At 33.9% G+C, this 24605-nt stretch overlaps 1 pseudogene; it reads right to left on the bottom strand.

Moving 5' to 3' along the window:
• Positions 1-21236: 21236 nt before the first annotated feature.
• On the bottom strand, positions 21237-23061 carry LOC149236288 (folate synthesis bifunctional protein, mitochondrial pseudogene; annotated as a pseudogene).
• Between the last annotated feature and the right edge of the window lie 1544 nt (positions 23062-24605).

Here is a 24605-nt window from a genome sequence, read left to right on the forward strand (position 1 = left end):
GAAGGTAGGCTTATGTTGTAGAAATAGGGCTAGAAGGCTTTTCATCTAAGGAGAAAGTTGGAGATCATGGGAAGAGGCTTGTGACATGAAGGCAACCAAGTTGTAAGATTGTTCTCCTTTGAATTCAATACAAAGTAATTGTTCTTTCCTAATCATGTCTATTTTGATATTATTTGTGAGATTCCTTGATTACTCACATGGTTTAAAACTATTTATTGATTCAACTTTGATGTATGCTGAGTTAAGAAATTCATATACCTTTGATTTTATATGTTAGATGCTTTGATCCTTTTGTATGTTTATGTCTATGCAAATCTCTTTTGGAGCATGAGAATGGAGAAGCTATGGAAAGCGTTTGAAAGGAATTTAAAGCATCAAGGATAATTTGGTTGTGGAAAGAACTGAAAGGAATTCAATAGACACTTCGTTAAATAGGTAAGTGATTCTTCACATACTACTTGTTTCAATCAGTCATAAGCTAAGGAAAGGTAGCAATTTGTTTCTTGTTTATTACTAGGTTTTGTTAGAAATACAGGGAGATCCATCTTGTCCGCAAGACAGATTAGTCCGCCTAATAAAGGGATAGGAAAAAACAAGCATATTGTTATAAGGAGGCCCTCTCCATCCTTGTTGTTGTGGAACATATGTTTACCGAGGTATAGGAGGGATCATGAGTTGAGATAAATTCTATTGCCCAGAAAAATGATGAGAAGGCTAAGGCATATGATCAAAAGTTATGAAGGTCAATTTTTCCAAGGTTTCTTAGGTGCCAATGAATTTAATTATGTTGTTGTCTAGTTTTCTCCTTGATAAATTGGTTTAAGGCTAGGAAAAGATGGGAAATTTTCTATTACATTTTCACCTGCACAAATAACACATATATCAATAACATCCAAGGAGCATTTTTGCAAAGAGTGTTTCTTCCTACACTTAGAAAAAAAAATAGAAAGTGTTTCTCTTTCTTCTTCTTTCTTTTTCTTCAATTGTAATGTATCTAATTGTATATTGATATTTTCAAGTAGATAACTTTTAAAAAATATATTATAAATGCCCCAACACATGCTTAGTTACACCACTCAATGCAAAGGTCACAAATTTTGTCAAAAGTGAACTATGAAACATCCTTAGATCCCATCAAATTTAATTCATTTATAGACTCATCCAAAACACCCCTTAAGAAAATAGTCTTAATGGTGTCTTGATCGAGTTTATGTTGTTTATATCATTGGATATTATATAAAAACCACTTAAGATAATCTTAAAATCTATCATCCTCTCTTTGTGTAATTTTAAGAAAATTCTCCCATGAATCTCTAGCTTTGCAATACTCCTGTTTTAAGAAAATTTCTACGCATTTTGTCCCAACTTGTAGTAGTGTTCGCCCGGTCCCATAAACCATAGCAAGGTTGCATGCCCGAGAGTTAGCGAGGAACAATTTAAGTTTTTGGGCATTGGTAGAATAGTCATAACTCCTATATAAGATATCAAACTCAAATAGAAAAGAGTGAAGGTATTCATTGTTCTTACCATAAAAGTGTGGCAATATTAAAGAAGGGATATTTTTCATCTGGACCATTACATTAGGAGCCACAATAGGGAATCCAAAGGTTACCTATTCCACTGCCTTTGGTCCTTGTATGAACACATCTCCTTCTCCTTTTGCCATCTTTTCACCTCCAAAAAATCTAAACTTGGTATCCAGGGGTAGTTCAGTCTCTTGATCAGAGTGATGTCTAGCTTCTAACTCTGAATGTGGTTCTATTCCTCAACTAGAGTGGTGTTCCTTGTGAAATATAGTTCTATGTTTACTCGGTCCTTTGATCTAATTTCTAAGGTTCTGTTTGCTAGATCCTTCTTAGAATATCCACCTTCCAGTGATTTAACATTAGAAGGGCATGTTTTAGAAGTATCAAGCCTACCTCTACCTATATATTTATGCCTACCTTTACTCATACATCCTAGAAAAAGGATAAGAATTCAAATAAAAAAATAGAAATGAAACCACACTCACAAGCTCCTAGTGCGATTGAGATCTTTTCATCAACAAGTTATATTTTCACTCCATTAGCTCAAAAAAATTCACTTGTAAAATAAAAGGAAATAAAGAAACATGCTTTTACCAATGTGATGAGGGCCTAAGGGACTCAACAAAGTGGTTTCTCATGTTATTACCTCCTGTTTTACATTGCCACTTCTCTAAGTCTTAAATGTTGGGGAATCAATGAACAAAATTAGGCCACTAATGTTCTTATCTATCGACCGCCTCCTCGACAATGTTGCCAAAATGTTGGGTGAATTTATTGATGATAAAGTTTGAACATAAATATGTCAATCTAGAAGCTGGGCTTAGAGGCATTACATAGTATGTGCAGAGGTATGGACACTGGTGGTTCTACTATTCAAATACTACAATAAGGGTCATGTCATGTATCAAAGGCTTGGTCTCTGGACAATAGACTTAGAAACACTTGCTTCTATAAGGACAATCATCTTCCTACAAACTGTCTCTAGGTATTTCCTTCAGTAGGTCTTACCTTTGCACTCAATAACAATTTGATTAAAAGGAACATTTTGAAAAAGTAATATTCAACTGGGTGCCTATTGTAGGGTTGTTACAGAGCACAACTCACTCAATAAACACTTATGTCCAATAAAAATTGAAGAGTTACCCACACTTAGCCTCCTTCAATGACATATTCATCATTTTACTGATCTGATAAAAAACCCTAAGCTATTGGGACCGTTGGATTCTTGTTGCAAGGCCTTTCCCTCAAGGAATGTAGTCTTTCACACTCAAAGGAAGAGTATGTTCCCACAATTACAAAAGGCTGCAAAGCTTCAAGAAAATCCTTCATTGATCGATCTCCTACAAGCCAAAAATAATTTGGAACAAAGTGAAAGTAATTAAGGCATCAAAAGGACTCAAAAATATTAATTATGTGCAACTCTTCCAATACCAAACTCATGAAGCAAGACTCATCACATCGTTGTGTAGCTTATCAAAATAGATCAAACCTAGATTCAGGAGTACAAGACTCTTGTATACATCAAATCATATCATGTATCATCAAATAGCTAAATGTGTTAAGTCTTCAGTGCCAAATAGATCTCTATATCACTGGGTTGTCTCTGTTAGATGTTAGAAGTAAACATTTGTTAAATTCAGATTTATTATATTGTGATTTTGTTTTTATTAATAAAATACGAAAAATGTTTTAGATAAAAAAAAATCGTAATATACATATCACAAAAGTAGATATATAAATATAAAAAGTAGTTATAAATGAACATTCATTTTACCATATAAATTAAAATAATGATTCCCTAACTATATTTAAATCTAATTAATAAGCACATAAAAAATTAGTACTTACAATATAATTCTTAATCATGAATATTCACCCCCATTTTACAATGGATATTATTAACTTATAGATAAGCTTTGTTATAATATCACTGGTCAATACCATGACTTATGAATACCCCATCCCAAAAACTATAACTCATTTCAAAATCAAAATATTTTATAACTATTTTATTTAATTTTTAATTTTATAACATTTTTTAAATTAATACTTATAATAAACAAACATTTTATTTTATAACATTTTTAAAATTAAAATTTAATATTTACAATAAACTTACAATACAACAAAATTTTTAACTAAAATTATTCACCTCCTTACTACCAATATTATTAATTTATAAATAAATTTTATTATAACTAACCTCAAAAATATAATCAATTCCAAACCTCTATACAACTCTCAAAGTTTGAATAAGCCCTTGGCAAAACACAACACAACTCTCAAAGTTTAAATAAACCCTTCAACAATATATCACTTTGAATAAGCCCTTGGCAAAACACAACACAACTCTCAAAGTTTAAATAAACCCTTCAACAATATATCACTATGGAAGTAAATCACAAAACGATAAACTAATCATTTATATATTATCGTACCAAATTCCAAGAACCTAAACACATTTGTTTCATGTTTTGATATCAAAATTATTTCAATAATAATCCTAACTACCCTACAAATACACATATTTTTAAATTAAGAAGTGAACAACTACAATAGTTTACATCAATCTATAATTTTTGAACAATGCAAAATTCCTCTCACCTAAATTTAATCATAATTGAAATTTTGGTCATCTAATTTTCTTTTAATAACCTAATACTCCAGGAAAAACAAAAAAAAAATATTCATAAAATAATAATTTTTTAAAATTTTTATTAGAATGTAAAAAAAATAAAAATATATATATATATATATTAAATTATATATTTTTTAGAGTTGGGTTTGGGGTATACCTTAAAATGATTTTTTCTTGGCTAAGAGTTCATCTTTCTTATATGTAACAAAATATGTTAATGGCACAAAATCTATAGGCATGCCGCAACATTGAAATTCTCCCCCTTACAGACCCACCAAAGGGTAATTCCAAGTGATCTGGTTTCCCTTGAAAAATAGTGATGAGTCAACTTGCATGCACTCAGTGATGACTATGCTCAGTGATGACTATGCTCAATGTTGGTTTCACAATTGAGATTCTACCACTGTGCAAAAAAAATAAAAATAAACTAGATTGTGTTTATATATATACCAACCTAGATTCATCTTAACTCAAGATCTACCAAGCCCCAAGAGGGATCAAATCCCTTGAGAAGCAACCCTCTTTTAGAGTGAAAAAATGGTAGATCCAAAGTTTTACGCTGATTTAACTAAGCCCACATGCAAATGTTTAAAAAAATTTACATCACTACATCATCTCACCCATACTTTTTTGCTTTTAGATTTAATTTAAAAAATATTAAAAAATAAAATTAAAATAAAATATTTTCATTTTGAAATGAAATATGCTTTTTGGCCAAGTGATATGGATAAACCATGGTACTGACCCATATTATAAGTATTAAGTTTTAATTTAAAAAATGTTAAAAAATATTTTGATTTTGAAATGAGTTATGGTTTTTGGGCACGCTGTATTCATAAGCCACGGTATTGTAACAAAGTCTATTTAGAAATTAATAATGTCCATAACAAAATGGCAATGAATATTATGATTAAGAATCTTGTTATATTGTAAGTATTAAATTTTTATGTGTTTATTAATTAAATTTAAATATAGTTATGGAATCATTATTTTAATTTATATAGTAAAATGAATGTTAATTTAAAACTTATATATATATATATATATATTATGATTTTTTTGTTAATAAAAAAGAAAGTTAATAAATGTTTACATCTAACATTTAAATCTAACATCTAACTCTTACACATCTCCTCTAAATGTAACAGCCTAGATCTATCTTAACTCTGAATGTAACCAGCCTAGATCTATTTTAATTCTGGATCTACCAACAGTCGAGAGGGATCAAATTTCCTTTCACTCTAAAAGAGGTTTGCATCTCAAAATATTTGATCCTTTCGGGGCTTGGTAGATCCAAAGTTAAGATGGCTCTAGGTTGGTTTTATTATTAATTTTATATTTTATTTTATTTTAACAAAGTCCAAATGTTTACATGACATTACAATATTTCTACTGGGTTGGACAGCCTCCCTCTAGGAAATTACTTTTAATGTTTTACTATTTTTTAATTGACCCCACATGTAAATGTTTACAAACATTTACATGGATACAACATCCATGGTAAAATGACCCATGGCATTGTAACAAAGTCTATTTACAAGTTAAGAATATCCATTATCCATGGTAAAATGAGATTCAAATAAAATATTTATGTATAATTTTTTGAAATGAGTTATGTTTTCCAATTGGTGGTATTAATAAGCCATGGTATTGTAAAACATCATATTTAGAAGTTAATAATATTCATGGTAAAAGAATCCTAAGGGTTAGCTTAGCTCAGTTGGTCGAGTTTAAGTTGTTAAGTACTTCACCAATTGGGAGGTCACGTGATCAAATCTCTTGGATGCCCTTGGGTTAGGCTTTGCTTGTTTGGTCGATGGATCTGTTGATGTGGAAGGTAGGGTAGATCCCTTCGGGTTGATCTGGCTGGATTTTTCCCGTGGATGTAGCGGCCACCACCATGAACCACCCTGGTCCCATGGACGTGGCAGGTAGGGTAGATCCCTTCGGGTTGATCTGCCTGGATTTTTCCTGTGGATGTAGCGGCCACCCAATGTCCATATGTAGCGGTCACCTAATGTCCATGAACCACCCTGGTGGATTCGTTGATCTGCATTTTTCCTGTGGATGTGGCGGGTAGGGTAGGTTGATCTGCATTTTTCCTGTGGATGTGGTGGGTAGGGTAGATCCCTTCGCGTTGATCTGCCTGGATTTTTCCCGTGGATGTGGCGGCCACCCAATGTCCATGAACCACCCTGGCGGATCCATTGATCTGCATTTTTCCTGTGGATGTGGCGGGTATTTTCCCATGGATGTGGCAGGGAGATCCATTTTTCCTATCGATGTGGTGGGTATTTTCCCGTGGATGTGGCAGGTAGATCCCTTCGAGATTTTTCCTGTGGATGTAGCGGCCACCCAATGTCCATATGTAGCGGTCACCCAATGTCCATGAACCACCCTGGTGGATTCATTGATCTGCATTTTTCCTGTGGATGTGGCAGGTAGGGTAGGTTGATCTGCATTTTTCCTGTGGATGTGGCGGGTAGGGTAGGTTGATTTGCATTTTTCCTGTGGATGTGGTGGGTAGGGTAGATCCCTTCGCGTTGATCTGCCTGGATTTTTCCCGTGGATGTGGTGGCCACCTAATGTCCATGAACCACCCTGGCGGATCCGTTGATCTACATTTTTCCCGTGGATGTGGCGGGTATTTTCCCATGGATGTGGCAGGGAGATCCATTTTTCCTATGGATGTGGTGGGTATTTTCCCGTGGATGTGGCAGGTAGATCCCTTCAAGATTTTTCCTGTGGATGTAGCGGCCACCCAATGTCCATATGTGGCGGTCACCCAATGTCCATGAACCAGCCTGGTGGATTCGTTGATCTGCATTTTTCCTGTGGATGTGGCGGGTAGGGTAGGTTGATCTACATTTTTCCTGTGGATGTGACGGGTAGGGTAGATCCCTTCGCGTTGATCTGCCTGGATTTTTCCCGTGGATGTGGCGGCCACCCAATGTCCATGAACCACCCTGGCGGATCCGTTGATCTGCATTTTTCCCGTGGATGTGGCGGGTATTTTCCCATGGATGTGGCAGGGAGATCCATTTTTCCTATGGATGTGGTGGGTATTTTCCCGTGAATGTGGCAGGTAGATCCCTTCGAGTTATCTGTAGCGGCCACCCAATGTCCGTGAACCACCCTGGCGGATCCGTTGATCTGCATTTTTCACGTGGATTTGGTGGGTATTTTCCCATGGATGTGGCAGATAGATCCATTTTTCCTATTCTTGTGGATGTGGCAGGTAGATCCCTCTGGGTTGATGTGCTTGGATTTTTCTAGTGGATGTAGCGGCCAGCCAATATCCATGAACCACCTTTAAAAAAAATATTCATGGTAAAACAGGGTGAATATTCATGATTAAGAACCTTGTTATATTGTAAATATTAATTATTTATGTGATTATTCATTAAATTTAAATATGGTTGTTGAATCATTATTATAATTTATATGGTGAAATGGATGTTAATTTATATCTTTTATTTATATGTTATATATTTTAATGTTATCTATATACAATTTTCTTTTATCTAAAAAAATTTAGTAATTGAAGGCGTAACACTGTTTGGTTAAGAGCTCGTCTTTCCTGGGCTTGAGGAAATAAGTTGACGGCCTTGAAGAAATAAGTTGACGGCCCAAGAGGCAGAGGGATCTTGTAAAAGTAAAACCTACCTCCTTAAAGACCATAATCAAGTAATTCCAGATAAAATAATTTTTCTTTAATAGTAATGAGTCAGTGTCTGCATTAATAGATAACAGCGCATAATCACTATACAATCACTATACGACTGTTGATTTGACCACTGAATTATAATATATGAATTATAATATATGAGCTTTAGGATATTATAAACCCATCTAAACATCAAAACAAATCTTTGAATGTGTGTAAAGTCTTGATTTTATGTACCTATGTAGTGATGACAGTGTGTGCGAAGTCTTGATGCTATGTACCTCGGTGTAGTGATGTTAGTGTGTGCAAAGTCTTCATTTATGTACCTCCGTATAGGTCATTGAAAGTACCCATGTGTAGTGATGTTGGTGTGTGTAAAGTATTGATTGAAGTAACTGTGCACTGATGATAATAGAAGAATAAAGTTAACAGGTCAAAGTTGAATTTAGAACCGAGTGATAATAGCAATGTCCTTCTTGGCTGAAACAAAGCGAGAGTAATGTCCTTCAAGGGTTGAACAAAGCTACCACTACTTTGTGTCTGCTAAAAGCCTGATTTATCTCATCGAGGCAATAGTATTTAACCATCATTTGCGACTGTATGGAACACAAATTACCAATGGCTGGAACCCACAAACCAGGTCATTAATAATGGCGGTTCGTATGCAGAGTGATCAACAACTAACATGTGATTCCATCCTACAGTGAACAGGTATCTGAAATAGTCAAACAAATTGATTGATTGATGAAAAGAAAAGAGAGGGAAACTCAGGAAATCTTTCTGTCTGTAATCCAACTTTTCTATAAAAGCTTGATGGAATTATGATATTTGGGCAACAATTCAGCCATGGCGAAGGGGGCACCGAACAGTGGCAGCAGAAGAAGATCAGAGAGAGAAGGGGAGCGCGGCAAGGCGAGAAGAATCAACAGAGCATCATCCTCTTCAGTACAGCATCCCAAGAGAGTGTCGTTTAAAGCCGAGGATGAGGTTATTTTCTCAGAATTGACCAACAATATCATCAATTTGGCAGCGGATTCCATGGATGATTTCAGTAGCTCTCTGTTTGATCTATATGAAATTAAAGCTCTGTCCAAGTATGTTTTATCCCTCAATCCTCCTGCAACCTATAATGGTGATGATGATGGTGCAGGCAAGAAAGGGTGGAAAGAGTTTGGTTTTTCTTATGATGAGTGCCTTCCCGGGGGCGGCATGCGAGGGTTTAAGTTCGGCAGCAGAGCCAGAAAGAGGCGGTTTATGCATGTCTGGTTTCCCATGAAGAAGTAAGGGTTTGGGCAACTAAATCTGACTATGCCATTAATGATAGCTTGTGATGGAATTTAGCAGGGGTTAGGGTATGGTACTGGTATTGGGTACAATGGAAGTTTGAGAATGACTGAGGATTGTATTGCAGTATTGGAAACTGAGTGTTGAAAAGTGGTAAAAATGGTAGATTTCTTGATAGATGGCATTCCATTTTATTTCAGTATAAAATGGCTTTCCCTGTAGTTTATAACATTTAACACTGATGGTGTTTCATAGGGTTTTATTGAGACTTTTGCAGTGGTAATGTTTCATCTGACACTTCTGGTTTCATAATATGAAATGAAGTATATATTTTTGAGACTTTTGCAGTGATAATGTTTCATCTCACACTTCTGGTTTCATAATATGGAATGAAATATATATTTTTGATAAGCACAGTGGGCTTTTTGGTTTTCTGTTTTCAAGGAGGACAATGTAATCTGCAGTTAGTCTCATCATTATCAGGACATGAACGATGCCCAACTTCATGGAATAATAATTACATTTTTATCTAAATGTATTGAATGGACACTTTTATTGCTAAAAATAATGTGGTTGTGTCGTAATATCATTTATATAGAAGATGCTTTTTTTTATCAATTTGGTCACATAGAAAATGGGAAGATACAAGTTTGGTTTTTAAGTAAGTGAGACCTTGTAGTCAACATGAGGAAAGGATTTGTTATCATTTAGATTTTATAAAAGTTATGAGAAAAGAAATGGACATGAAACTGGGTTTTTTTTGTAATTAAGATGGGAAAGGATTTGTTATTATTTAGATTTGAAATTGAAATTTATTAAAATTGATCAATTTAAACATGAATTTTTTTGAAACTTTAGATTATCAAAAACATGAATTTTTTTAAAACTTTGGATTAAAAAAAGAAAGTGTAATTTTGTCCATTAATCAATAAGCTCAAATCCATTTACTAATTCAATCTGCCAATTAAATTTAATTCAAATTAGCTTCTCTATTCTTAATAACAAAATATAAAAAAGCATCTTCCTCCCTGTTTAACTACATAGACTTATTCCTCTCTCTATTTAACTACATAGGCTTATAATTTTATTTTTAATTTTATAAACCTCCTTTCTAAGATTTTCTCTTATTACCTTATCCTTGACTAAAAAAAATTATTACGTTTTTAACCTACAACATGTTATGGTCTTAGTCTTGCTGTTTATGCGCTGGTCGAGTTAACTGTATGGGTAACTTTTGTAGGAAGCAATGTCTGGGACATGGGTAATTTTTGTAGGAAGCAATGTTTGGGACTGCATTGTATTGAGATTGTTTATTTCTGGTGACTACTTGAGTGTAAATTGGTTTCTAGAATCGTTAGTTTTTTAAATATGTATGGGGATTTTTTTGTTTTGGTTGAGAGAATTTAATTTAAAAAAAAAAACATGTATTTTTATTTTTTTATTAATATATAGTTTTATTTGACAAAAAAACATGTTTCCTTATTAATTTCTTTTTTCTTTCTAAATTTGGTTGGCCTTTTCCATGATCACCACCACTTCAAACTTACTTCATCCATCTTTCTTTTTACAATATTTTGTTATTCAACTATTGAAAATTAAGTCAATGTCTTCATTGATTTATAATATTTTTAATTTTTATTAAGTAGAATTGAAAAGAACATATTCCTCCATTTTTATTGAAAATGTTTGTTTGGAAGAAATCTTTAGTATTATTTTTTTGACATTTCATGCATATAATTTATATGTTTCAATATTTTGAATGTTCACTTCCATCTTGTATTTTAGGAAATATATTATTAGTTATGGACAGTTTAATCTACATCGTTGATATAGAAGTTAAGATACTAGATAATAAATAAATAACATAATGTTGTTGTTGAATATGATAATCATAGAATATAATTAAATAAAAGAGGGAGACGTAGTAGTCAAATGTTACTTTTCTTTGTATCTCCCAAGCTTATAAGAGGTAAGTTACCCTATATAAAATATATGTTCGAAAATGTAAATTACGAGTTTTGTTCAATTAATTTTTTATCTCATTATGCATCAATTCATACGAGAGTTGTGTTCTTGGCTTTTATAGCCAAGACAAGTAAGAGGGGCCACTCCCCTCCAACTCTAACTTATATAAAAAATGATCTAGTAGGCACACTCCCATAAAGTAATGTAGTTGTCAATTTACATCAAGAGGACTTTGTCCCCTTAGTTATAGTCTCCCATAACCTTGATCTAATAGGGATCCATTCCCTCAAGCTACAACAAGAAAATACTTTATATATTTGGTTCATTTTCCATCTTAAGCAAGTAATTATTCCCATCTAGTATGTAGATGTCATTAGTAATTCTAAGATCTTATTTTCTTTAATACCTTTACATATTTCTCTTGGAATGTGTTCATTTAGTTACTTTCTTCTCTACTACCTCTTATAAGAGGTAGTATTTTTACCCCTTTCTGCAAACTTCTATACATTTGTCCTAGCTATACACATACCTTTTGGCATCCCCAGGAGTTGCAAACTATGACTCCATAGACAACTTAGTAGATTCACTAGAGGAGGTTTGAAATATATCAAACACCCATGGAATTATTGTTTTAGATAACTAAAGATATTTGTTTTCTAGCTCTATGATCATCACAACTCCTTATGTTGGAAAAGATGTAGGATTTTGCATGTGATCACTTCTAGAAAATCGGCTTGAAGTCTGAAGTTTTCCCTAAATATTATGATATCTACATCATGATTCCTTGCCTCTTCCACTCCTCCATACATTATCCAACACCAATGACCCTTTCTAAAATATGAGGCAAGACGTTCACACCCATGTTTCTTGAGGTTGCATCCTCATCAGTGCCACAATCATTACCAATAATTGCATTAATAACTTCTTTGAATTCAACCCCTTAGCCTCCTATCTTACACACTAAACAGTAAAAGAATATCCCACCTCATCATAATTACAAGCTTATATATGACATTAGAGGAGGAAACAAACATGATATCAAAAAGGAAGTGATGAAAAGGATAAAATATTAGTATACACTCCAAGTACATAAAGATGGTACCATTGAGGATGAAGTTAACAGATTGATATTTACAAATTTTTGTCTTCAGAAAAAAGGTTAATTGAATGTAGAAATTTTTGGAATTTACTTCCTTAAAGCATCAACAATTGAGATCCAAGATGGTTGTAATGTAAATTTGGATGTAACAGCTAGAGATAAATATTACAGTTCACTCTCACATTGAGCAAGGTGTTGTTATGATTGCTACAACATAAATTTCAAAGCACTGGTTGGCTTGGGGTTTTGCAAAGGAGTCAGTGGCAAAAACAACTCCAATTACTTGAACTGTTCATTGAGAAAGCAACTCATGAAGATATGAATGGGCTGGAAATGATAATGTGTCAGCACCACAATGGTTTGCATAGCTAGAGACTTTTCACTCTAGCCAATATAGTTACTAAAATTCCATCTTTCCAATGAGATACCACCACAAATAATGTATCTTTGAACCTATACAATGAGAAAAAGTAGTATGGTTTGGATGCTTATGGAATAAATCATTCTGGGAACACATGGATAGAATTTTCTACAGATAGAACCAATGATTTTTCAATTGAACTAACATTGACTATTGCCATGGCACCTTCTCTTGAAAATAAAGGTGACTCCAGATATGCATTTACAAAAACTTATAGTGTAAATTCCAGGGAGTTTGCATATACAAAGCTTGGCATTCATATAAACATTCTTAAAATGAAGAGGTCAATATGAATAATGTAAAGGAGAGCACATTTTTGAAATAAAACCCTCTTTGTGACCACAAACCACAATTAGTTAAAACTAATTGTGCATCCCTAGGTAGTTCCATAGACGACTCAATTCATATGTACTCCAATGATTTTTCACAACCTCAGTGAAAAGTTGCTTCCACAAACTAAGCCATTCGAAACTATTTCTTATACTACAAATTGGATTGTACAAATATTTCACATAGTGGATTGATGAGCTAGTCATATGAATATCTCTTTGCTACGAGTAAACTACCTATTATAGTTCCCAATAAAAGTGTAGTGAAACTCAAGCAATGGGGCATCAGAAGTAAAGGAGATAGCTAAAGAATGGTCACTTTTGATTCCCCCTCCTTGCATTATGAGCACTGTGCAACTAATAATGACAATGATAAACAATATTAGTTGATTGGGGTAGCCCCTTTATGGAAATGGGTAGTGCATGACATTTACTCTCTTGCTCAATTATTTTTCAAATTAGCCACACTCGTTCTAATGTGGTTGGGTGACATAGGGTTGATTGGCATCCCATATTAGATCCTTCCATACTTGCAATTTTTCAATTCATCATGTTCTATTTTTCCTATTTACATTCTCTCATCCTTGTTTCAAGAAGATGTCGAACTTATAGGGCCTGTGGGGATTGAGACTTTCCCTTGCTACCTTTTTCTTGAATGAATACTAATTTTCCAAATAATTTAGCACCTTTCTTAAATTGAGAGAATAGTAAAGACATTGTCTGCTTAAATTGGGAAAAAATGGTATAGAAACTAAAACCCCAACAACTAAAAAATAATATATTTACTAAATAACAATAATAAATAAATATAATTAAATAAAAAAATAGATGTATTCAATATAATTAAATAAATATATATATATATATATATATATATATATATATATATATATATATATATATATATATATTCAAATTTAACTAGTTTTGTATTCAACTAACTTATAAAAAATAAAATACTAAATACAAGTTATATTCTCTTAAGTTTCTATCTCATTATGTATCACTCATCTAATCCTCAGAATTAATCACATCATACTTTAACTAAAGGTATACTCATTTATTGCAAATCACATCTTCTTTTACAATTTATAGCATGTTCAAGCACCTATATTAAAAAATTACAAGCATTTTTCAATTCAGATGTGAAACATTTTTCAATAATTTGTTTATTACCCTCCAACATGATATGGGATGTTGATTGGTCATGATTCATTGCACCAAATATGTCTCAAATTTAACTCTGACTTTTTAACCTTTCTACCACAATTAGAACACATTCTTTAATTGCCCCATTGTTTTGTCACACACCAACATAATCAAGTACATCGCTATTTCTTATATTGATTCTAATAACAAATATACCACTATATGAAAAACATCTAAAAATAATTATCTATCCATTGACCTCAAAGTTATAAATTGTAGATCCAAACACTAAATCGTAAAACAAAAATAAAATTGCATTTTTTCTCCAATTTTGAAATTGTATATATAATGATTTTTTTTAGGGGAATGATGAAGTGTGTCACACTTTCTTCTAAAATTTGGAGACATAAATTTCATATTTATGTATTTTTAAAATTGAATCCACGAAACTCGTGTATACCTTGAAAAGTTTGTAATATGTAAAAGTTTCATTTGATTATAAGTTTATTTATCAAATTTCTGAAAAGGTTAACAAAAGGTTCTTTTCACAAACATAATTTCAATATTAGATTTGTAATTTTTGAAAAAAAATATATATATGATCTACATGAGATATAGTTTATCCTATATTTTTCTTATTTTTATTTTTATTTTAAATATATTTTCCATTATATTTTGAAGTTGAATATGTGAATGTTTGAATAACATTTTATTCATTCATATGTTCACAACAATTTTTTTCATGTTAATATAAACTAAAGAAGGAAGTATCCATTGTAAGGACAAACATCCATGGGTATCCCACATATTGTTTCTCATTTTTGGGCTGCATAATTTCTAAGATACTAATTTTTTTAGTGCATTCACAATTAGAAGTAATTTGTTATAAGTTTTATAATAACAAAAATATAATATGAAAATGAAAACTTGAAATGGTAAGTTATAGGAAATAATATTAAATAATGAATTCAAAAAGGATTTTATTTCTTGGAAATTGTGATTCTATGAAAAACTTGTAAATTGTGAGAAGGTTTGAGAACATTTAAACTTTTGATGAAGGATTTATAATTATATGATTTAAGGCTTAAAATGGATATTAGAAGACCTTGATCAAGGGTTTGTTGGATTAATGTTAAATACTATCAAGTCAATAAGGTTGATTTAATAGAGGAAGTGAGTAATTTGGTTATGGATGATATGTGAAGGAAGACTAAATAATGAATCCACTAGTATCAAGTTTACTATTTGACATGGAAAATTTGAAAGGATTTCACCTCTCGGAAATTGTAACTCTATGAAAATACTACAAAAAGGGAGAAGGTTTGAGAAATTTTAAACCCTTGATTACACATTTAGATTTCGTGTTCCAAGGATTAAAATGAATTTTCAGATACGGTTGATTGAGCATTTTCTAGATTAATGTTAAATGCATTCAAGTCGATCAAGTTGATTTAATGGATAAAGTGGGTAGTTTGGTTGTGGATGTTATGGATGTGCATATTCTATTATCTTATAGTCTTTATGTTCCTCCCTTCTAGTCAACCCTTTTACATATAACACTTGGAGGTAGTGTATAATATCTAGGGCCTACCTAAAGCATTTATTCTCTATCCTTCATTGGAAGTTTCTCCATCAACAATGTTATGCTAGGAGGAATATGGTGCACCTAGAAAATATAAAGAACTACTTAGCAATTCCTTAAATGTGCCATGCATCAAATAATAATTTTGTGTAGCAATTGCTCAGTTGAAGTTTTGTGGTACATGAAATTATTAGAGCATCTATGGGTAGATTTTACAAAATGGTCGCTTCTTACATAAATTATGTTTACAAATTACACAAAAGTTGGAAGTATTGGTTTTCATTTGAATGGTTACTTTTATTGGGATTGATGCATTCCCCATCAAGGTGCCACTTAGATAAAAATTTGATAATGGTATATTGCTCAACATAACACATGCTTGGGTTGACTATAGGGATATATTTGTATGCACCTTAGACACACCAATTTCTTATATTGGGATTTATGCTATGAAGTGACATTTGATGAAGCCACAACTATCATGGGCACCACAAGAGAAAGTAGACATAGATAGAAACAACCAAATATGAAAGCATGGATTCTTAAGCATGTAATATTCCTTTTTCTCCCAAGGAAAACCTCATGGCGTCTACCCCTCTTCTCCAAAATATATGGATGGAGGGTGGCTTAGTTGCTAGCCACAATAGCAGTCAATAACCCCGAGGAACTTATTTGAATATGAGTTATGAACTATGGCCTTACAATTGACATTATGCCTTAGAAAAATGATTCAATTAATTAAGTTAGTCCTTGGGGCCAAGTGCAATCCATATTCTTATTAGAAGTTGCGTATTCTTTTTTTGTTAATCATTATATGATAAGAAATTGAGGAAGATATGCATTTTGGTGCACGAATTTGTCCAACATCTTAATTTTCTAGGATCATACCATGAGTGGATTGAAACCACTATAAAGTGGAGTACCAATATAGAGAGACAACAAGGCTTTTTTGATGATGTGGATGTGCAACACCTCAATGTAGGATTTCTTGTTGATGACCATATTCATAAATTGTTGGAAAGGTGAGGTAAACTTATTTTTGTGTTAGTGTTATGTCCAAAGTATTGGTCGTTAGTTCCATCCATCTACGAACATGGATTTATTCATGGTTAAAGTTACTTGTATATTTTTCAACCCTTAATTGACTGTTAATTTAACCATCATAAAAATTGGATCAAGGGTTTGTTGCATCATATGCAAACCCTTAATTGAGGTTCTACTTAACCCTAGTGGAGGGTTTAAGACTATAGTCAAAGGCTATAAAAGTACCTCAATTGAGGGTCTGAGGACACCATTTTAACCCTTCACGCTTGCAAAAATGTCTATATGTGCATTGACTAAATTTTCCTTGAATAAGTTAGCTCTCCTTGAATTATGTCAACCCACACATAGGCCCTAGTATGTCTATTCCCTTGTATCTACCACGTTCAACCTACCTATGTCACAATCTTGTAATGTTATACTTAATTTCTTAAAGGTTTCCTAAGCCTCCTAGTGCCCTTAGCTATAAATTGTACGTCTCTTGTGCACCCTTGTAATTCTTTTGCTTCCTTACATGTCACTCTTGGGCCAATAATAATACACTTACACTTGTAAGAACACACCTAACTCAATTATGTTCCTCAAGTAGCGTTTTGTTCGAACAATTTCCTCAATCAACCAAACCTTATGAAACTTTTATCTTTATTAATATTCATCCCATTAAATATTGAAATCAAAACAAATTGATTCTCTATCAACCTATATACACTAGATTATTGTTTAATCACCCTTTCGAACCTATACATTTCCAATACCTTAATTTATCTATAACATATAACAATTCCTACATCCACTTAACTTTTTCTTATTATTATTGAGATTCTACCGAGGCCACAATTTCGCTTGGAAGTTAATTTTTGCCGGAATCTAGCCATTTTTTTTTAATCTGACCATAGGAATGTTTGAATCATTTTTCGAATGGTGGAAATGGATTCAACACCATCAAAAACCCTTGGGGCATCCAAAATCATGAAGCTTGACAACTGTAAAACCCAGATTTTCCAAAATTTCTGTCAAATTTTTACCAAAATCATACCAAAATTTCCACTATTTTTCAAAATAAAATTGTGGCCTCATTAGACTACTCTTAAAAATATATATAACAATCCATACACCCTTAACCCAGTTCCTTGAAAACTCCTCACTATCAATGAAATTCCACAACAAATTCACATATAAGAAAGTAAACAACCTACAAGAGAAAAAATACTTAATTTATTCATACATTACCAAAGTCTATTTTACATTGAATGCACGAGAGAGATTAGGCAACTCCTTTCTCATCACGAACTTTTCATTCATCCCTTACATATTCTTAATGTATTAACATTAAAATAATATAATGTAACTAGCATTTGCACTAGATGTTGCAAAGGAAACGCCGTAAGGCATAAATGTAAATAGCCATTGAAAATAAGAATTAATAAAGGCATCTTTTGCATCATTCATAGCAAGAACCTACATTCAAATACTCAGAATAAGTAGTTATGCACACACCTTTGAAATGATAAAAAGAGATTCTTCAAACTCTATAATAGCAAGTGATTCTCTAGAATCTAAAGTGGTTGCCAAGTTCCCCAAGTATAGCGATCAAGTTACTTTAACAGAACCACCAATAACAACCTGTCAAGAAGACATCATTCCCCCAAAAAAATTGTATTTTAGAAACAAAATAGAGGAAGAAAGATATTGAACAAAATTGAGATTGTGAATCAAAAAACTAAAAAATTGCAAAAGTACCATTCAAAATCAAGGACTACGCACTCAACTTGGTGTGATCAAAAGAGATTCCCCTAGAACCTATATGGTTACCAAGTTCTCTATGCACTCATAAGTTGCTTCAACAACACCACCATCAACAATTATCTATCAAGAAAAAAAGCATATCGGCTAAATATCAGAATTGTAAATAAAGGAACAAATCAATATTTAAGAAGATAATAATTTAGTCAACCCAATAAAGAAAAACTCTATAAAAGCTCACATTCCTATGTTAGATTCCATTTTGATCCTTATCATGGTGGATAAAGGTGTTGTGCATAGAGAATTCCATCTCATCGAGCATGTAATAATTAGCACACCTCATAATATTATGGAAACCTAATTTATCACGCATGTGACAAGTGATCTTAGGCAATTCCAAACTACCTGATTGAATATAGTCATCACTATTTTTAAAATCTCTTTTTAGCACAACACCAGTAATGATGCACAACCCAAGAAGATAACTGTTCTTTCCCTTGAGATACACACTTTCCATTGACAAGTAATTATGATGATATGCCAGTCGAAGCAGATTCTGTCACTAGTTTTCTTGATTGCTTAATTGCCTTCTTATATCGTGACTTTCTAAGCAACACCAAAACCACACAAAGCATTAAGGCTACCACTCAATCAAATTTGAATGATTGTGCCCTAGCCTAGTGTTCATCATTTGTTGACCGTTGTCTTTATTATGGTGTGAAATCCAATATAGGGCTTCCCCTACCTCCTTGACGAGTCTCTCTTCTTCTACTATTGAAAACAAAGAGAAGAGATTACATAGATCTCTCTTGTCTTTGCAAGAATCATTAATGTGTCTATAGTCAGAATTTGTAGATGAGGCTTGGATCTTGAATGCTTACATCCTTTGATCAAAATGCATCATCATCATCAACAATGTGCTCCTATACAACTCCATATGCATACCCAAAAAATGATGGATCGAATGTTTCACCACCTACCATATCAGAAAATTTAAGAACCTACAAAACCAATCCCAAAATTGGAGAAAATATTTAACAATGACTCGTGAGCAAGAGACTGCATTATCTAGGAGCATCCCCTAGGTAATATCCTTCCACAAATTATATATATGTTATGCGGCAATGCATTGCTATTATCATCATCTACTGTTCATAACTAATCAGAGGGATATACACGCCATATGTATGCAGTTTGCTCCACTTTGAGTCTTATATCTATATGTGGAGCAAACTGCATACATATGGCGTGTATATCCCTTTGATTAGTTATGAACAGTAGATGATGATAATAGAAATGCATTGCTCAACAACATATCTATAGTTTAAAAGTAATGCTTAGTGTTTTGTAAGCAAAATGTTTAATCTACTTATGAGCAAAAAATTGAAATATTTGAGAATGCAGATTTCCATAGTTCATCATATTAACCTTTTAGAGTTTAACATGTGGAGTTTTGAAATAAATTAAATTATGTTTAGAAATCCATAGTTTCAGACACATTGAAAATCCAAAAATTCCCTCACAATATGCCTCCAAGCATGCAAATATGACTGATCACTGAACTTTCCTATTCAAGCAGTATCATAGTTTTAAAAACCATCTAGTCTAAACTAGAAACTGGCCAAATCGGTCGGTCAAATAGGCCCAAATAACAACTGGTAGAAAAACCCTTTAGGTTCCAGTTCAAAACCTGGTTAGATAGGTGACATTTTCAAAACCCGATTCCAGTTTTTAAAACTATGAGCGATATCCAGTCGCTCTTAAATTTTTAGGATATGAAAAGTTCAAAAAATAAGAATGGAAAGTACCAACAATAATTCCAAATATTAATATATTTAGCAATGCACAATTTCAGATGAATTAGAAACCCCAAATATCCTTTGAATTTGCCTCGAAACATGCAACTATGACTAGTTAACTGAATCTTTCCATTCAAGTGCTATCCAGTTGCTCTTGAATACTTAGGATATGAGTAATTCAATAACTACAAATGGCAAGTACCAAACATCCAAAGACCAAATCTTAAACAAAAGAAAATCTAGTTTGGAACATATCTAGAAATGTGCCCCAGATTCTATCAATTAGACTTCCAAGGTATGTCAAATTAAAAGATATTGTTGTGCAAAGGCACTAGGACTCTGCCAAATTCTTTCCTCATTCAGCACTTCTGGACAAGTAGTATTGACGAGTTCAAAAGATGTTCTTTAAGGAAAGGATAGCACATGACAATTTCAATAAACATTTTAAGGCCTTCATCGATCCTGAAATGACAAAACAACTCAATATTGCAAATGCCTCTTTAGAACAGATTAAACATTAATCATGTGCAACAGATGGTGATATGAGACACAACGATATCAATTTCAAACTCAAAATTAAATCATAACTATGACAATTTCAAGACTATAACCAACAAAGACTTGAATGCTTTTATCTTTGGAAAGGGTTTATCTTTGGAGACAGCTAACTAGATGGTCAAACAGGCTGGTAGAAGCATTTTGGATGCCATAAGATTGACGAGCATCTCCTTTCATGGAATGAAAATGTCGTGCAACTTCAAAGCAATTGGGTAAATTCACAGGTTTCGGATCAGGACTAGCAGTTTAGAGTTCAAGCAAGGTTGGCATTTTCAAAAAAGATGTAGAGCCTCTTGAAATAGGATTGAAGACAAATATGCTAGCTCTCCTTGCCAATGTAGGGAGTAGTAATATTTTTCCCAAAGAACTTTTTCGGGAGGGTCTAATTGAAATAGGCCCATGAGAAGCAACCACATTATTGGCTGCAAGTCCTTGTCAAATAGGTGATAGACCTAACAAGTTCCAAGTTCTGCTCAAGCATCTTAGAGAAACCAATAACAGGGTCTGTTATAATTCTCCATGCAGGTATACCAAACGATTTTGCATTCTTTATCTATAACCATAACTCATTAGCAACTTCTTTACATACATCCCCATAGGTTGTATTTTCATCATTCTGTATTGCTGACAGTTCCCCCCTCATATGCATTAAGATATAAGGGACAACGAGATCGACAACTGTAGAAAACATGTTGGGATCCAAACGACCTCCAGATATATCGTTCACAACATGAGCTCCATTTCTTACTGTCTCAGATGCAACTTTAGCATCGAAAGTATCTACTGATGGGATTTTACCTTTAGCTTCAGGAATCTACACAACTGCTTCTAAAACTGGCAAAAGCCAAGACAATTCCTCCTCTGTTGAAATGCTTAATGCTGTTGGCCTGGTTGATTGTGTTCCAATGTCAATCATATCCGCTCCTTCAGATATTATCCGTCTAACCTGATCAACTGCATTCTCTACAGACGTGTACCATCCTCCATCACTAAAACTATCTGGTGTTAAATTTAAAACACCCATGACATGAGTTTTTCTTGACCAATCCAATAACTCATTTCCAATGGGAAAAAATCTCTTCATTCCCTCTCGTCCCATAAGGTCTTCCCCTCCAAGTTTCTCCCATGCCTCAAACATGCTGCCATTTCTTTCCGACAAGGCATGCCAACAGGCAAAAGTGTCGTTATCAGCTACCAATCCAAGAAGGTCTACAAGCAGAGCAAGAACAAAGGGTCACTCCCACAAATTCTGATGGGGTATCCGATGAATCCTTGAGCTTGCCATAGAATAAAATTTCCAAATCAATAGGCCGAGGCCCATACCTTATGCCCTCAGTCCGGCCTAATCCATTTTTAATTCCTTTCGGAACTGTCAATGAAGCATGTGGACCAAGTTTTGTGATTGCCCTCATTGCAGAGTTAAGGAAGCAAGGTTGATCAGTTATATATGCAAGCCTAATCCATTTTTAATTCCTTTCAGAACTGTCAACAAAGCATGCGGACCAAGTTTTGTGATTGCCCTTATTGCAGAGTTAAGGAAGCAAGGTTGATCAGTTACATATGCAGGTGCGGTCTCGTATAAGTTTGCATTCTTTGTAATATATACACTAGCTTTCCCCATCATGCTCAAAGCTCTATTGAAATTTTCAACTCCGTTGACAACATTGCTGCCCAAAGCAATGACCACTACCTCCACCGGGGAGTGAACTTCAATGCAAGATTCAAAGGCTGATGAGTATGCAAAAGAATCCCAAGAACAAGAAACTCACCCCAAAGCTGCAAAAGATAGACCCAGAGACAACTGTTTCAATGAAGGATTCATGAAAATGGTTTATTTTCCCATTTGCATTAGCTTAGACGAACTGCCTAACGCGCAGGTGAACTTCAATGCTAGTGTCTAGCGCATACATACATACAAAAAGAGTGTGTGTGCGCCCCTACCGCAAGAGGCTCTAGCATAGAGAATGAATTTGATATAAGCCTGCATGTGGAAGAGGCTCTATTACTTAGATTCTAATTTTCAAATTTATCTTGACATTACTATTTGGTGATTAATGAAACTTGGAATTGTTCCTATCTTATACAGAATATACAAATGCCCAACAAATAAAATCACATGGAAGGGAAATTAACGAGAGAAATGAATTTATTATGAGGGAGAAGACTTACCAGCATTCTGGGAACCCCACGGAAAAAACACCCAAGTTTCCATAGCTTTAGATGTCAAACCCATTGCATTCAATGCACCCCCAATATCCATAATTTAATCTATCAATCTGAATCTCTGTAATAAAAATCTTTCCTTTCTCCAAAAATTATGCTTTCCTCGGGCACTTGACGTTCTTTGTTTTTTGTTCCTTGTATTACTCATAATTTTGGCAACTTTACTTGTTGAAATAACTTGCAAGATATAAGGATAGAGGTTGCCAGAAATTAATATTAATATGTATTTGAAAATATATTAACAACTTAAATAAAACATAAAATTTTAATATAAGAAAAATAGTCTATGAAATGTTTTAATTCCCATATTAGATAAAATATTTTAATATCCATATTAAATAAAATATTTAATTTCAACTATACAAATATGTATATATTATATAAATCTCTTGAAAAATGAATTTTTTACCATTAAAATAGTTTTAAACTTTTGAATTAATCTTAGAAAAATATTCTATTTTGATCAAGTAAAATATCCCATTGTAAAATCTTAAATAGTATCTTAAGTAATATTAATGTGTATTTAGTTTTCAATCGAGGGTTGAGCTCCGAAGATGAACCCTAGACGCGTTGCTGCCGCCTCCTCTCCTTCGGCCGCCGCCTGGCCCCTGCTCGGCCCTGCCGATGATGGAGATGCGCAATTCAGTCAGGGAATGCAGGCCTATTCTCTCTATCCTGTTCAGCATGTTTTAAAATATCATCTGAGAGCGCCCCTCCTTCTAATTTATTCCGCTCTGGACTTTGGGGCAGCCTGTTCTTGGCCCTCTGCTGCTGCATCTAGTTACGGCTGCCCCCATCAGATTGCAGATGTATTGGCTAAGGGCGAATATGCAGAAAATGCTCTCGTTTTTCCCCAGGCGGAGGCTCTTGGGAAGAAATTATTTGTCCTGAAAGGCTGCTCAATCCTATTTGTACCTTCTATGTCCCCCCCAGAATAGCCATTACTCTATTTTTGACCTTCAGAACTCTTCAAGCTTCCTGAATCAGCCTGGATGGAGCATCTGGAAGCTCCTTTGGGCAGATCGCTATGATAGACTCAATGACCTTAGGATTTTCTCCTCACCTCCTCACAAACCCCCGCGACAAGTTCAGGAAAAGAAGGCCCTTCAAAGATCCAGCCTCCTCATGTCTCAGATCTGCAACAGAAAGAAAAACCCTAATCTCTCTGCCTCGTTCCAGATCCTGATCAGGATAATCTCAGGAAAAACTCTGCTTCAATGGGTGAGCACGTCGGATCAAGTGCAAGACCTCAAGCATGCTCTGGAACTCAAGTTGGGGATTCCCTCTGCAGCTTTTCGACTTCTCTACGAAGGTAAACAGCTCGAGGATCTTTTCCCCCTGTCTTTTTACAGTATTAAGAGAAATGCTTCCATTGCTCTTACCCTTCGTTTGAGAGGGGGAGCTGTAGGACAGTCTTCCTCAGCTGGGGCATTTTCATACAAGGATGCTGTCCATGCTCAGTTGCCTAAAAGAACAACTCCACCAGTTCAGGTTCCCAAGCCTTTTTTGGTGGATAAACTGGAGGAAACCCCCTCCATTGAAATAAAGCATCCATCGCTGGATGAGCAAACCCAAAAGTTT

The sequence above is a fragment of the Pinus tabuliformis genome, chromosome 8 (genome assembly GCF_031772625.1).
Source record: "Pinus tabuliformis cultivar Carrire ecotype Pingquan chromosome 8, CPIR1, whole genome shotgun sequence".
Taxonomy (NCBI): Eukaryota; Viridiplantae; Streptophyta; class Pinopsida; order Pinales; family Pinaceae; genus Pinus; species Pinus tabuliformis.